This window comes from Aotus nancymaae, unplaced genomic scaffold, assembly GCF_030222135.1.
Source record: "Aotus nancymaae isolate 86718 unplaced genomic scaffold, 86718_ANA_hifiasm-v0.15.2.pri h1tg000029l, whole genome shotgun sequence".
NCBI classification, from domain to species: domain Eukaryota; kingdom Metazoa; phylum Chordata; class Mammalia; order Primates; family Aotidae; genus Aotus; species Aotus nancymaae.
The window spans coordinates 24,110,082-24,125,971 of record NW_026988442.1 but is presented as its reverse complement, the minus strand read 5'-3'; the positions used below and the strand labels follow the sequence as shown (position 1 = coordinate 24,125,971).

General features: G+C 43.8%; 1 protein-coding gene across 2 annotated transcripts in view; it reads right to left on the bottom strand.

The window, feature by feature from the left end:
- Positions 1–15,135, bottom strand: part of PKIG (cAMP-dependent protein kinase inhibitor gamma) — an 89,037-nt gene extending 73,902 nt beyond the window's left edge. Inside the window, exon 1 of one of the 2 annotated variants that reach the window (XM_012467248.2) lies at positions 15,031–15,135. The gene's annotated coding sequence lies outside the window, so the exon portion shown is untranslated. Of the gene's footprint in view, positions 1–14,607; positions 14,745–15,030 lie in introns of those variants that run through there. The other variant, XM_012467247.2, reaches the window with a different exon arrangement.
- Positions 15,136–15,890: the final 755 nt, after the last annotated feature.

The following is a 15,890-nucleotide window of genomic DNA, read 5'->3' as shown; positions in this document are numbered from 1 at the left end:
AAGTAGCTGGGATTACAGGTATGCACTACCACACCCAGCTAATTTTTTGTATTTTTCTTAGAAACAAGATATCACCATGTTGGCCAGGCTGGCCTCGAACTCCTGATCTCCAGTGATCCAGCTGCCTCAGCCTCCCAAAGTGCTAGAATTACAAGACATAAGCCACCATGCCTGACCTATTTTTAATGGAGAACAGGGTTTCACCATGTTGGTCAGGCTGGTCTCAAATTCCTAACCTCAAGTGATCCACCCACCTTGGCCTCCCAAAGTGCAGTGATTATAGGCGTGAGACACCGCGCCCTGCTGATGCTATGTTTAAGATGCTATTATTAGTCCTATTTTTTCAGATGAAGAAACTGCAGCTTGGAAAGGTTGGTGTCCAAAGTCACCAAATTATTAAGTGCCACAGCTGCCACACTCAGCTCCCACAAGCTATGAAGGAGTGATAGTAATGACAGTGGTAGCACTTAAGCTGTACTCAGCACGTGTGAGGCACTGTTCTTTTCACTTTCCTATGTCAATTCATGTAATCCTCAAGACAACCCCAGGGGACAGGTAGGCAGGTTTGTGTTTGGACCACCAGCCTCCTCTTTCTCTACCTTGCTCACTATACATGGCCTGCTTCTCTCCCCACAAAATCACAATCAGCAGAGGTGGGTAGATCACCTGAGGTCAAGAGTTTGAGACTAACCTGGCCAATATGGCAAAACCCTGTCTCTACCAAAAATACAAAATTAGCTGGGTATTGTGGGGCACACCTGTAATCCCAGCGACTCCAGAGGCTGAGGCAGGGGAACTGCTTGCACCAAGGAGGCAGAGGTTACAGTGAGCCAAGATCACGCCACTATACTCCAGCTCAGGCCACAGAGCAAGATTCAATCTCAAAAAAAAAAAAAAAAGAAAGAAAAAGAAAAAAGAAAGTCAATGTAAAAACCACAATTTTCGGCTGGGCGCGGTGGCTCATGCCTGTAATCTCAGCACTTTGGGAGGCCAAGGTGGGTGGATCATGAGGTCAAGAGATTGAGACCATCCTGGTCAACATGGTGAAACCCCGTCTCTACTAAAAATACAAAAAATTAGCTGGGCATGGTGGTGCGCACCTATAGTCCCAGCTACTCGGGAGGCTGAGGCAGGAGAATTGCTTGAACTCAGGAGGCGGAGGTTGCGGTGAGCTGAGATCATACCATTGCACTGCAGCCTGGGTAACAAGAGTGAAACTCCATCTCAAAAAAAAAAAAAAATACCACAATTGTCTCCAAATAGAGGGTATAGTTGACATTGTTAGCCACCTCCTGTGATGGGCACTGCCCACTTCCAGGCCTAAAGCTATTCTTCCATAGCTGCAGAATCCCTCTGTTCTTGGAAATGGCAATGTGTACAGCTAAGAAACTGCATTCACTAGCCTTCTTCACAAATAAGAATGGACAAAGATGTAAACTGAACATGGTGGCTGAGACTTAAGGTACTTTAAAGGGTGTCCTCTGCCCTCCCCTTTCCTACTTCTTCCTGCCTCAAGAACCGTTTGGCTAGAGTCAGAGCAACACGTGTGACCACAAGGTGACTGCAAGCTGTGTGATAAGGATGGTGAAACAGAGAGAGAGAAAGATCTAGACTGCCTGATGGCACTGTGGAACTGCCATGCCAGGAATAGACTATCTACTTTGGACTTAATATTTCTTGAGAGAAAAATAACCTGTCTTCCACCACCCATGGAGCAGAAGGGCAAAAGCTCTCTTGATCTTGATTTTCAGTACGAATACAGACCGTGAAAGCAGGGCCTCAAAAAAATTAAATTTAAAATAAAAAAAAATGAAAAGTGAAAAAAATAACCTGTCTTCCTTAAAGCACTGTTATCGGCAGCCAACACAATTCTTCTTCAACCAATCTACTCAACGTCTATTCCCCTACTCAAAGAAAAAAACTTTCCTAACAGAAACACAATTCTGTTTCTGATTGGTCTAGAGATAATTTCATCCCTCTTGTAAATGGCTTGTTCAAAAACCAGGCCTAAGCCTATCAGGGCATCGCACTGCTCTACTGACAGGAATTGGCTCAGGAATGAGCACATGACCCAATCCATGCCAATGAGATTCTAGGGTTAGTTTTCTGGAAGCTTCTGAGAATATTTCTCACTCTAAGGAGAACAAAGAGACAATCTTTCTTTCTTTTTTTTGAGATGGAGCTTTGCTCCTGTTGCCTAGGTTGGAGCGCAGTGGTGTGACCTCAGCTCACTGCAACCTCCACCTCCCAGGTTCAAGCGATTCTCCTGCTTCAGCCTCCCAAGTAGCTGGGACTACAGGTGTCTACCATGGTACCCGACTAATTTTTTGTATTTTCACTAGAGATGGAGTTTGACCATGTTAGTCAGGGTGGTCTCAAACTCCTGACCTCAGGTGATCCAACTGCCTCAGCTTCCCACAGTGTTGGGATTACAGGTGTGAGCCACTACGCCCGGCCAAGACAATCTTTCTATTCCTTAGTGGGATGTCATACACAGATCTGGGGCCTAGGCCTATTGCAGCTATTTTGCTGCTAGCCTGAGGAAGAAGCCAATACTCTAGGGAGGGCACACCCAAGAAAATTCTAGGGAAAGAAGCCCATGACAGATTAAGTTAACCTTGAAGTGTGTCCAGGACAAGTATAAGTGTATCAGCCAAAACACAGACAAGTTGCAGAAGTCACTGCAGAAGCAATGGAACAGGTGCTGAGAGTTAGTCAAATATTTTGAGAAGGCCAAAGTAAGTCAGGTCTTCCCAGTGGACATGCAAGGTAGGGCATGGGTTTTCAAAATATTTCTGTGCCTTTTCCATATGAGGCCTGATAAAGAACTTACTATACAGTAAGTTTGCAAATATTGAGGTTTTTTTTGTTTGTTTGTTTGTTTGTTTTGAGACAGAGTCTTGCCGTGTTGCCAGGCTGGAATGCAGTGGTGCGTTCTCGGCTCACCGCAATCTCCGCCTCCTGGGTTCAAGCAATTCTCCTGCCTCAGCCTCCCGAGTAGCTGGGACCACAGGAACGCACCACCATGCCCAGCTAATTTTTGTATTGAGTTATTTTAGAAGTGCTTTTTGGACAGGGTTTTGCAAAAAAAAAAAAAAAAAAAAAAAAAAAAAAAGTTACTCAATAAGTGCGCATGTGTCAAAGACTTTATAATAATAAACATAACGGCTAAAATCTACATGTTAAGTTCTTTCTATCTGCCAAGACTGTGCTGAGCCCTTTATTTCATGCAATCCTCACAAGAAACAAGGAACTCTCATAGTATCCACTTTACAAGTGGGGAAGCCCTGAAGCTTAGACAAGTTAAGAGTATTATGCATTAAGTAGAAAGGGCCTGGGATAAGATGTGAATTCATGTCCAAAAGACTCCAGAGCCTCATTCCTAACCACAAATTTGCACTGCTTCCTTATGAATACATAAAAGCACAGCGACCATTTCTCTGAGTACACTTCTTCAAAATATTCTGTTGTTCTAACCCTCTTAAGTATACTATACTTATCATACAACAAGTCCCAATTTTTTGGTTTATACATGACTGCTGAGTGCAGTGGCTCACGCCTGTAATCCCAGCACTTTGGTAGGCTGAGGTGGGCAGATCACTTGAGGTCAGGAGTTCGAGACCAGCCTGGCCAACATGGTGAAACCCTGTCTCTACTAAAAATACAAAAATTAGCCACGTGTGGTGGCACATGTCTGTAATCCCAGATACTCGGGAGGTTGAGGCAGGAGAATCGCTTGAACCCAGGAGGCGGAGGCTGCAGTGAGCCGAGATTGTACCACTGTACTCCAGCCTAGGTGACAGAGCTATAATCTACCTCAAAAAATTTTTTTAAAAATATATGGCCACTACATTTAATATGTACCACATATAACATGCAGAGATCATCAAAATCCAATGAAAGTTAAGCATTATGCACCTAAGAAAAGAATAGAATCACGTTATGCTTAACTGACATTGAAAATCAAGATTAAACCACCAGCTTTTTTTTATTTTTAAAGTTTCATTCTGGTGATTAGCAAAAGCATGGAATAGGTAGGTCTGCAAAATCAGTACTGGGAGAAAGGAAGATAACTCACATTAATTAAGTCCCTTCTAGTGGCCAAGCTTTAAAATGGTTAACTCTCACATGATCTCATGAGACATTTTACAGATAAGGGAAACTAGACTCAGAGACCTTGCCGCCCAAGGTTACCCTGGTCTTCCTGAAAGCCAAGTTCTTGTTCTTCTCATTATAAAACTCTGCATTCCTATGAGTTCTAGCAATTTCTAAGGATTGGCTAACAGAAAACAATGACCTTAAAGCCACAGGAAAGCTACGTAAGTTTAAGCCTCTCCGGAAATATCATTTTCATTTTCAGTTGCTTTCAATCATGGTGTCTTTGGCTTTAATAAATTATAAATAAGAAAATAACAGGCCGGGTGCACTGGCTCACGCCTGTAATTCCAACACTTTGGTAGGCTGAGGTGGGCAGATCACAAGGTCAGGAATTCAAGACCAGCCTGATCAATATGGTGAAACCCTGTCTCTACTAAAAATACAAAAATTAGCCAAGCGTGGTGGCCTGTGCCTGTAGTCCCAGCTACTCAGGAGGCTGAGGCAGAAGAATCGCTTGAACCCAGGAGGTAGAGGCTGCAGTAACCTGAGATCATGCCACTGCACTCCAGCCTGGGCAACAGAGCAAGACTCCATCCCAAAAACAGAAAGAAAAAAAAACAAAAAACAAAAAACAGAAGGCAACCTTGGCCAGGCATGGTGGCTCACATCTGTAATCCTAACACTCTGGGAGGCCAAGGAGGGCATATCACCTGAGGTCGGGAGTTCAAGACCAGCCTGACCAACATGGAAAAACCCTGTCTCTACTAAAAATACAAAATTAGCCAGGTATGGTGGCACATGCCTATAATCCCAGCTACTTGGGAGGCTGAGGCAGGAGAATCGCTTGAACACAGGAGGCGGAGGTCATGGTGAGCCAAGATGGAGCCATTACTTGCACTCCAGTCTGGGCAATAAGAGCAAAACTCTGTCTCAAAATAAAAAAGAAAGAAAGAAAGAAAAGAAAAAAAAGAAATAACCTATACTTGGCAGATAGATCATCTGAGGTCAGGAGTTCGAGATCAGCCTGACCAACATGGTGACACCCCGTCTCTACTAAAAATACAAAAATTAGTCAGGTGTGGTGGTGGGCACCTGTAAACCCAGCTACTTGGGAGGCTGAAGTGGGAGGATGACTTGAGTCCGGGAGTTTAAGGTGGCAATGAACTATGGTTGCACCACAGCAACTCCAGCCTGGGTGACAGAAAGAGATCCGGTCTCAAAAACAAAACAAAACAAAACCACAGTCTAGTCTTAAAAGTACACTGCCCATGGAGAATCACTTACAAAATAAATCAAAGATGGCCGAGTGTGCTGGCTCATGCCTGTAATCCCAGCACTTTGGGAGGCTGAGGCAGGTGGATTACCTGAAGTCAAGAGTTTGAGACCAGCCTGGCCAACATGGCAAAACCCCATCTCTACTAGAAATACAAAAGTTAACCAGGTGTGGTGGCAGGCACCTATAGTCCCAGCTACTCAGGAGGCTGAGGCAGGAGAATCACTTAAACCTGGGAGACAGAGGTTGCAGTGAACCAAGATTGTACCACTGCACTCCAGCCTGGGTGACAGAGCGAGACTCCATATCAAAAGAAAATAAAATCAAATTTAAAAATAAATCAGTCTGTATTTCCTAGTCCTTCATTGCTGATGTCACTAAATATTCCACTGCTCATGTCCTAAGCCCAACCTGATTAGAAAGGGCAGGAACAAAATTAGGGCTACTCTTCCTACCATCATATGCATAGGAGGTCCAGCTCCCTCTACTGTATTCCCATGCCTAGAAGCCAACCAAAGGGCTGAGTCAGTTTCTCCACTCACTCACTCCTGCCCAGTCCTAACTTCCTTCCCCTCTCCAAACAACTAATACTGATGAGCCCCTGCATTCCTTTAACAGTTCCAGTGCTGGTTAGAATCACTTACTCTACCTCAAGTATAACCAGGCGCCGTGGTTCACCCCTGTGATCCCAGCGCTTAGGGAAGCCGAGGTGGGTGGAACACCTGAGGTCAGGAGTTCAAGACTAGCCTGGCCAACATGGTGAAATCTTATCTCTACTAAAAATACCAATAAAAGGTCAGGCACGGTAGCTCATGCCTGTAATCCCAGCACTCTGGGAGGCCAAGGCAGGCAGATCATAAGGTCAGCAGTTCGAGAGCAGCCTGGCCAACATGGTGAAACCCTGTCTCTACTAAAAATACACAAATTAGCCAGGTGGGTGGCGGGCACCTGTAGTCCCAGCTACTCGAGAGGCTGAGGCAAGAGAATCACTTGAACCCAGGAGGCAGAGGTTGCAGGAAGCTGAGACTGAGTCACTGCACCCCGGACGACAGAGCAAAACTCCGTCACAAAAAAAAAAAAAAAAATAGCCGGGCATGGTGGCGGGCACCTGTAATCCCAGCTACTCGGGAGGCTGGGGCAGGAGAATTGCTTTAACCCAGGAGGCAGAGGTTGCCGTGAGCCGACATTATGCCATTGCACTCCAACCTGGGCAACAGAGCAAGACTCCATCTCAAACAAAAACAAAAACAAAAAAACCAAAAATGTCAGTACATGTGAAAATCTCTGGAAGGTTTTTCACATTCCTCATGTATCCAGTTCAATTTGAATACCAGGGGATTAATTTGGTCATTAGGGATAATGTAATTAATTTTGGTTACTTGGTAATCACCCAAGAAAGCCTTTGAAGGAAATTCTAAAATGAATCCATACACTGTATTATTTTATAAATGGATCAATATACTGTATTATAAGTAGCAGGCTTGAACATAAATGAATCCTTGACTGAGAAACTTGCTATAGCACAGGGTGGTTGTTCAAATACTGGAAAAATCATGCTGGTGCAGTTGGCTCACCCCTGTAATCCCTACACTTTAGGAGGCCAAGGCAGGCGGATCATCTGAGGTCAGGAGTTTGAGACCAGCCTAGCCAACATGGTGAAACCCCGTCTCTATCAAAAAAAAAAGGCAAAAATTAGCTGGGCATGGTGGCATATGCTGTAATCCCAGCTACTCAGGAGGTTGAAGCAGGAGAATCACTTGAACCAAGGAGGCAGAGGTTGCAGTGAGCTGAGATTACACCACTGCACTCCAGCCTGGGCAACAAGAGTGAAACTCTATCTCAAAAATAAATAAATAAATAAATACTGGAAAAATTATATGACTTGACTAGGACCCCAATAAAAAATATATTTTACATCATGGCTCAGAAATACATAAATGGAGCTGAAACAAAACTTTTACAAGACAAAACTTATTCTTACTCTATATGATGTATCTGAGATGAACTGTGATTTTTTTTAAAAAAAATGCTAGGCCAGGCATGGTGGCTCACACCTATAATGCCAGCAATTTGGGAGGCCAAAGTGGGAGGATCACTTGAGGTCAAGAGTTTGAGACCAGCCTGGCCAACATGGTGAAATCTTGTCTCTAGTAAATATACAGAATTATCCAGGCATGGTGGCACATGCCTGTAATCCCAGCTACTTGGGAGGCTGAGGCAGGAGAATCGCTTGAAACCTGAAGGCGGTAGTTGCAGTGAGCTGAGATTGCGCCATTGCACTCAAGCCTGGGTGACAGAGCAAGATTCCGTCTAAAAAAAAAAAAGACATGCTGTAACCTTTACCCCAAATATTCCTCAACCTACATTAGTAGCCGGCTACTAATGTAGGTTGAGGTTCATTAGCAGTTTGAAACAGGCAGCCCTTCCACTGTGTGGTCTTGCAAATACATAAGCCAACCCAGGAAAGCAATGTTGGGAGAGGCTGGTGTTGGACAGAGCATATAGGATGTGGGTTGTTTTTTTGTGTGTGTGTGTGCAATGGCACGATCTTGGCTCACTGCAACCTCCACCTTCCGGATTCAAGCGATTCTCAAGTCTCAGCCTCCTGAGTAGCTAAGACTACAGGTGCACACCACCACACCCAGCTAATTTTTGTATTTTTAGTAGATACAGGGTTTCACCATGTTGCTCAGGATGGTCTCAATCTCCTGACCTCGTGATCCGCCTACCTTGGCCTCCCAGAGTGCTGGGATTACAGATGTGAGCCACCATGCCAGGCCTCTGGTTCTTTTTTATTACTATATTAAGATGAGCTACTAATTGAGGAATTTTTTTTCCCACCTATCAGAGTGGAGCACAGATGACAGTGTGTAAAGGCTTCCTTTAATTAGAAGATAGTGGGATTAAACACAGCACATGACTTGGCATCAGAAAACATGAATTCATTTTGCAACCCCTAATATAATAAAATAATGGATTTAGACAGTGATTATTAGCAGGTGCTAAAGCCATTCCGTGAAAGACTGATGGGAGACTTTAAACAGCTGGATAATGGTATCAACACCTGAACCCAATGATCAATCTTACTATCACACAAAGAGAGCTAACCAGACATCACTCTTTGAAGTCTCCCGACATAATGCAATAGACTATGCACAGCATCAGCTATAAGGTACAATGGATAAAAGACATAAAATAAACAAACATATTAAAGGGATGCTGGCTCTACTAAAATTATTTAGGAATTACTACTATTTATTTCCTTAGGTATAATAATGATATTGTGACTACATGGGGGGAAAGGAAGAAGAAAAAAATCCTTTTCTCTTAGATGTGCATATTGAAGTACAGTATTCATAATGAAATATGATGCCTAAGATTTGCTTTATGATAATTTAAGGTGGGGTGGAAGTGGGCAGTATAGATGAAATAAAAGTAACCATATGTTGGTAACTGTGAAAGCTGAGTATATTAGACGTCTTTTATTATCCTTTCTTCTTTTGTATATGTGTAAAATTTTCCATAATAAAAGGCTAAAACATAAGAAGAAAATAAAACCTGGATTCAAACTCCAGGACTTATCAGATATAGAATCTGAGAGGGGTCTGTCACATCCTCTGATCTTCAATTTTCTTATTTGAAAATGGGAATGATAATCCCTACCCCACAGAATTGTTAGGAGAACTAAAATGAGACCATGGATTTGCATCTTTTGGAAATCCAGCTCTTGTAAACTGCAGAGCTATTTACAAATGTTAGCACAACAGTTAGCTCCCTCTGTCTGTAATGCTCTGGAAGTAGAGAGAGACTACAGGTTTGTGGGAGTAGAGCTAAGCGATGGGCTGAATCCATCTGGACCCTAAAAATTTTCATTTTGTAAGAGTTCCTTAATATGACACTGCGTACTTTATATTTTCTTTCAAAAGGAGACTGTCAGAATTTTCAATAAAATGTGAAAAATTTTGTTTTAAAATTTTAACAGAATTCTAAACATTCTGTTAAATGACATTCTCTACTTTGAATTATTTTTGTTTCTTGTTTACTTTCTCAGTTATTCATATTTCTCCTACTAAAGTTAGAAAGTATATTTACAGAATGTTGGCTGCAGTGGCCCATGCCTATCTATAATCCCAGCACTTTTGATAGGCCAAGATGAGTGGATCACCTGAGGTCAGGAGGTCAAGACCAGCCTGGCCAATATGGTAAAACCCTGCCTCTACTAAAAATGCAAAAAAATAAATAAAAATAAAAATAGCCAGCATGGTGGCGATACTTGGGAAGCTGAGGTAGGAGAATTACTTGAACCCTGAAGGTGGAGGCTGCAGTGAGCTGAGATTGGTGCCATTGCATTCCAGCCTAGTGACAGAGTGAGACTCCGTTTCTAAATAAATAAATAAATAACGTAGTATATTTACAGGAGACTGTGTTATTGAGATAAAACCGAACATGGGCAGGGCATGGTGGCTCATTCCTGTAATCCCACCACTTTGGGAGGCCGAGGAGAGCAGATCACTCGAGGTCAGGAGTTTAAGACTAGCCTGGCCAACATGGTGAAATCCCATCTCTACAAAAACACAAAAATTAGCTGGGCATAATGGCGGGTGCCTGTAATCCCAGCTGCTCGAGGCGCTGAGGCAGGAGAATCGCTTGAACCCAGGAGGCAGAGGTTGCAGTGAGCTGAGATCGTACCATTGCAACAAAAACAAAAACAAAACAAAACAAAAAAACCGAACACAATTAGGCATCAATGTATTCTAAATGAAACTTTGTTTAAAATATTCCAGGTGCTTTTAGGAGAATAATATGTGTAATTCAGTACTAAAGGTTCATCTCAAATAAAAGGAAATTAATAGAAGTTCAAGTATAAGCAACACAAAGGGATATTTGGCACTATCAGGCTTCAGCTTGAAGAACGGTTGGAAAGAGCCAATGTAATCTCTCTATGTGCAAATCAGATCAAGTCATTTCACTTCCTTTCAATGGTTTCTCTCTACCTTCTAGAAGTCCAAACTGCTAAACAAAGGCTTGGGTGGCTCTCCAGCCTTATTTTCTCTCTCTTCCCCTAGTCAAAGCCCCACCAGGACTGATAGCCCTTCCAACCACAGGCCAAGAATGCTTCATCTTCCACTCCTCTCTCCCTTAGCTCTTAGTGGTCAAGTCCTGTTGATTCTCCTTCTGAAATGTCTCTCAAATCTGCCCTCTCCTTTCCTTTCTCACTGCCACTGCTGTTTTTAACCCTTATTTCCCCAGCCCCCTAAACAAGATACTTCCTGATTTTTTTTCTGATTATGAAAGCAATTCATGCTCATAAAAAAGGAAAATGAGGAAAAGAATAAAAGTTTTCCCATGATCTCATAAACAGCTTACCTTTCTAGTACACTTAGGTTTCATTGCAGTATTATTCACAATAGCCAAAAGATGGAATCAACTCAAAGTGACCATCAATGAATGGATAAACAAAGTGTGGTATAAACATACAATAGAATATTATTCAGCCTTATAAAAAGAATGAAATTCTGACATATGCTACACAATAAGGATTGAACCTTGAGGACACTATGCTAGTGAAATAAGCCTGTCACAAAAAGACAAATAATACAAGATTCCACTAACACGAGGTATCTAGAGTAACCACATAGAAAACAAAAGTAGAATGGGCACCGCCAAGCACTGGTGGGAGGAGGAAATAGGAAGCTAAACTTATTAAAAGTATAGTTTGACTTTTGCACTTTTACAAGATGAAAAAGTTGTGCAGATTCGTTGCACAGCATGAATAAATACTACAAACTGTATACTTAAAAATAGTTAAGATGGTAAATTTTCTCACAATTAAAGATTTAACATTTTTAAAAAGATGTTTTTAGTATTTCCATTTTTATTATAAATATGTATATATTTAAAAAAAAAGGAACATACTGTACTATAATCTGCTTTTCACACCTAACCATATGATGTAACGTAAACATCTTTCTAATATATATAGTTCCCACCTAATTGTCTTTTTTTTTTTTTTTTGAGACAGAGTTTTGCTCTTGTTGCCCAGGCTGGAGTGCAAAGGTGCAATCTTGGCTCACTGCAATCTCTGCCTTGCAGGTTGAAGATATTCTCCTGCCTCAGCTTCCTGAGTAGCTGGGAGTACAGGCATGCACCACTACACCTGGCTACTTTTTGTATTTTTAGCAGAGATGGGGTTTCACCACGTTGGCCAGGCTAGTCTCCTGACCTCAGGTGATCTGCCCACCTTGGCCTCCCAAGGTGCTGGGATTACAGGTGCGAGCCACCGCACTGGGCTAATTTTTCAATTTTATAAAAACATGATACTCAATATCTCATGATGTCTTAAGATAGACACTTGTTTTTTTAACCTATCCCTTCTCTAGTATCAGTACTCTGATATTCCCATGGGAAAACTACTTTATCTTACTCATTCTGTCCTCCCACCTCCGTGCCCAGTCAACTCTTACTCTGTATGGCTAGGCCGGGTACATGTATTTTTAAGTTTATTTCTAAGCATTTATTTTTCATGTTGCTATTGTCAGTGCTCCTATTACCTTTTCTATTGTTGTTTGCATAAAGCTATTGCTTTTTGTCTATTTTATAACTGCTGCATTTTGTCTGTCTTATAACTGCTGCTCATTCTCCTGCTGAGGCAAGAGAATTGCTTGAACCTGGAATGCAGAGGTTGAAGTGAGCCAAGATTGCGCCACTGCACTCTAGCCTGGGTGACAGAGTGAGACTTCGTCTCAAAAAAAGAATGGTGCATGAGGTCAGGCACAGTGGCATTTCAGCCTGAGCGACAGAGTGAGACTTCGTCTCTAAATAAATAAATAAAATATATGTACAGGAGACTGTGTTATTGAGAGAAAACTGAACACAAGCAGGGCATGGTGGCTCATTCCTGTAATCCTAGCACTTTGGGAGGCCAACGCAGGTGGATTACTTGAGGTCGGGAGTTCGAGACCACCCTGGCCAACATGGCAAAACCCCGTCTCTACTAAAAATACAAAAATTAGCTGGGCCGGTGGCTCACACCTGTATTCCCAGCTACTTGGGTGGGGGCTGAGGCAGGGGAATCGTTTGAGCACAGGAGGCAAAAGCTGCAGTGAGCCAAGACTGCACCTTTGCACTCCAGCATGGGCTATAGAGTGATACCCTGTATCAAAAAAAAAAAAAGAAAGAAAGAAAAGAAAAAAAGAAAAAGAAAAAGAATGGTGCCTGAAAAGTACTTAACATAATACTAGTTCAATAAATGCCTGCTATCTACTGATAATGAAAACTGTGACTTTCCTTCCACACTTACACCTTTATTTTTGTTGTACTACACTGGTGCACTCATTTCAGGAATTACCTGGCTTCCTACGTCTCCAAAAAGTAACAGTCATAAGACTCCTATTGAAGGATCTGTGCTGTGGAGTTCCTCCACTCCCACCTTCTCAGGAAAGTCATACATACTATCAATTCTCCCCTTCATATCCTGTATCTTCTCAGCCTTTCCCTCTCAACTGGCTCCTTGCCAACAGCATTTAATCTCTCTCATGCTCAAAAAACCTTCACCTTATTCCCCAATCGCTCCCAGCCTTCTCTCTACCTCCCTTCCAGCCAAACTTCTTTGAGCTGCCTACACTTTGTCTTTCTCACATCCCACTCTTATCTCATCCCACTGATATATTATATTGAACCGCTGAAAGCTGCTGATATTATAGATTCCGCCCCAACCATTTCACCAAATCTGCTCAATGAGGTTCCAACTGACCTCCATATTTATTTACCCAAAAGGACACAATTTAATTTTTAACTTATATTACTTGACATCTCAGCAACATCTAGAAAGGCCAACCTCTTCCTTTGGCCTTCATTACTATACTTTGCTGGTTTCTCTCCCGTTCCTGGTTCTCTAGCCGTTTCTTTTAGTGTAGCCTAAGGGAACGGCTCTTTCTTCCAGGAGTATGCAATGCAGTAGCTCTGAATAAACTCACCTTTTTTTTTTCTTTTTTTAAACCTCTCTGGATGGTATCTCTTTCAATATTGATTTTTAAGTTGCCGTTGTAGTGGACGGCTTTTGGCTCCACGAATGTACTTTTGAATATGTTTGGAATATCCCCACCCTAGCTAACTCAGATTATTCCCTCCATTTTATCAAAACCCTACCTGAATCTCTAAACTACGCTAGATTGACATTAACATGCAACCCCTTTCACAATTATCATCACAATTATAATCACTTATTTGATACATATTTTCTTCACCAATCTGTGAGGCCAGGGATCTGCTTCCTTACTACTGACACAGTGCCTTGTACATAGAAGATGCTCATTAAATATTTTTTGAATTAGCCAGGCACAGTGGTGCGCACCTGCAGTTCCAACTACTTGGGAGGCTAAGACTGGAAGACCACTTGAGTGCAGGAATCTGAGACCAGCCTGAGCAACATACCGAGACCTCATCTCAAAAATAAATACTACACACACAGTCACACATACACACATATATATATGAATCACCACAAATGAATGCCTGCAAAGTGAAAAACAGATTGGAGGAATGATAAGAGAGAACAACAAAAAACTGACCTTTCTGAAACCGTACCTCTGATCAAAAACACACACCACCTGCTTAAAACCCTCGCTGGCTTCCCCGTGCCCCCAAGACAAAGCCCAAACTCCTCCACACTTACAAAGACAGCCTTTCAGGAGGAGCACCTGCTTGCCTCTCAAACGCCATCTAGCCAGACTTCCCCCAGCTCACATAATCAGCTCTCCAGCTAGCCTGAAATCCTCGCAGACTCCCAAAAAGTCTGCACTCTCTCCCCAGGGCTTTGCACACACTGCTTTCTCTGCCTACAACAAGGTGCACTCCCCCAGCCTCATCTTCTGAACAACACAAAGGCAGTCTTCATGTCTCATTTTGGAAGTCACCTTCTTTTGGCATCTCTCTCTGACCATCCACGCTAACCTCACCTCCAGAAATCCAGTTTTCTCCGTTCATTCACAGCCCTCTGTATATCCGAAATCATAACTGGAATCACTGTGAATTCTTGTGTACGGGTCTGTCTCCTCCGGAAGACTGTGGAGTTCCCTCAGGCCAAGATGTCTCTCGTTCACTTTTTTACCCTGGCAATCAGCCCCGGCCCTGGCTCACAATAAATGCTCAGTGATGGTCCTCCCTGTAGTAGTAGTAATAATAAAAGCTCCCACGTATTGAGGACTTACCTCCGCAAATTTGAAATATATATTTACCTTGTAATAACGTCATTAGACAGGTGCTACCATGCCCATTTTGCAGACGATAAAACTGACGCACAAAGAAGTCAATCCCCTCTGGCCCCAGAACAGTCGCACACACGTACAGGTTTTCCGCACAGTTTTGAGTTATTCCCCAATCCCCAAATAAGAAGGGATTTTTTTTTTTTTAAAGAAACTTTGGCATGAGGTCGACCAATGGCTACAAATATAACAAACAGCCGAAAGCGGACTCTACCTGAACACGGGGCGGGGTCAAAGGGCGTGGGGGGAGCCGTCCCCCGAGGGGCTGAGGGACTAAGGTCGGGCCGCAGCCTCCCTCCCCGGGGTCTCCCGCGGCCCAGCCCCTCGCCCCCTGCGACGAGTCGACGCCAGGCCCGGAGCGTTGGGGCCGCGACCCGCCCTCCAGCTCCTGCTCACCTGCGGTTCTCGCCGCCTCAACGAGCTGGGGCCGCCAGCCCGCAGCGCCTCCCCGGGGCAGCCTGGCGCCCGCAGCCCGCAAACCGCAGCGAAGCCCGTTGCCTTGGCGACCCGAGCTGCCGAAATCCCGCGGCGCTCGCGCTACGGCGGCTCGGATGGGACCAGGACGGTTCGCGTCCCCTTCCGCAGCCGCGGAGGGGGCAAAGGAGGGAGGAGGTGGAAGTCGCAGGGCTGAGCAGTGAGGGAGGGATCCGGGTCGGAACTTGGGCTGGGAAAGATAGGGAAAAGGGGACAGTGAGGCCAGTGGGAGGTCTTGGGCCTCGGATGCTGCTTGTGCCTCAGTTTATCTCTCTGTAACCTCAGATGGGGACCGTATGAGAAGGAGACGGGATCTCAGGCGGTGGCTTGCTAGACTGGCTTTTTGTTTTTGTGTTTTTGTTTTGAGACAGAATCTCACCTGGTCGTCCAGGCTGCGACGCAGTGGCGCAATCTCTGCTCACTGTAACCTCTGCCCCTCCAGCTGGGTTCAAGCGATTCTCATGCCTCAGCCTCCCGAGTAGCTGGGATTACAGGCATGTGCCACCACGCCTGCCTCATTTTTGTATTTTTAGTAGAGATGGGGTTTTGCCATGTTGGCCAGGCAGGTCTCCAACTCCTGACCTCAGCTGATCCATCCCTGGGCCTCCCAAAATGCTGAGATTACAGGCGTGAGCCACCACTCCCTGCCAAGACTGGGAATATTTAAAGACAAGAAAACTGATGTGGGAGGGGTGGCAGATTCCTCTATTTTATAGTCTCTGAAGGGGTGGTGTGGCAAAGAGTGAATAAATCGGTTTCTTTGATGGAGAATTAGATCAGCA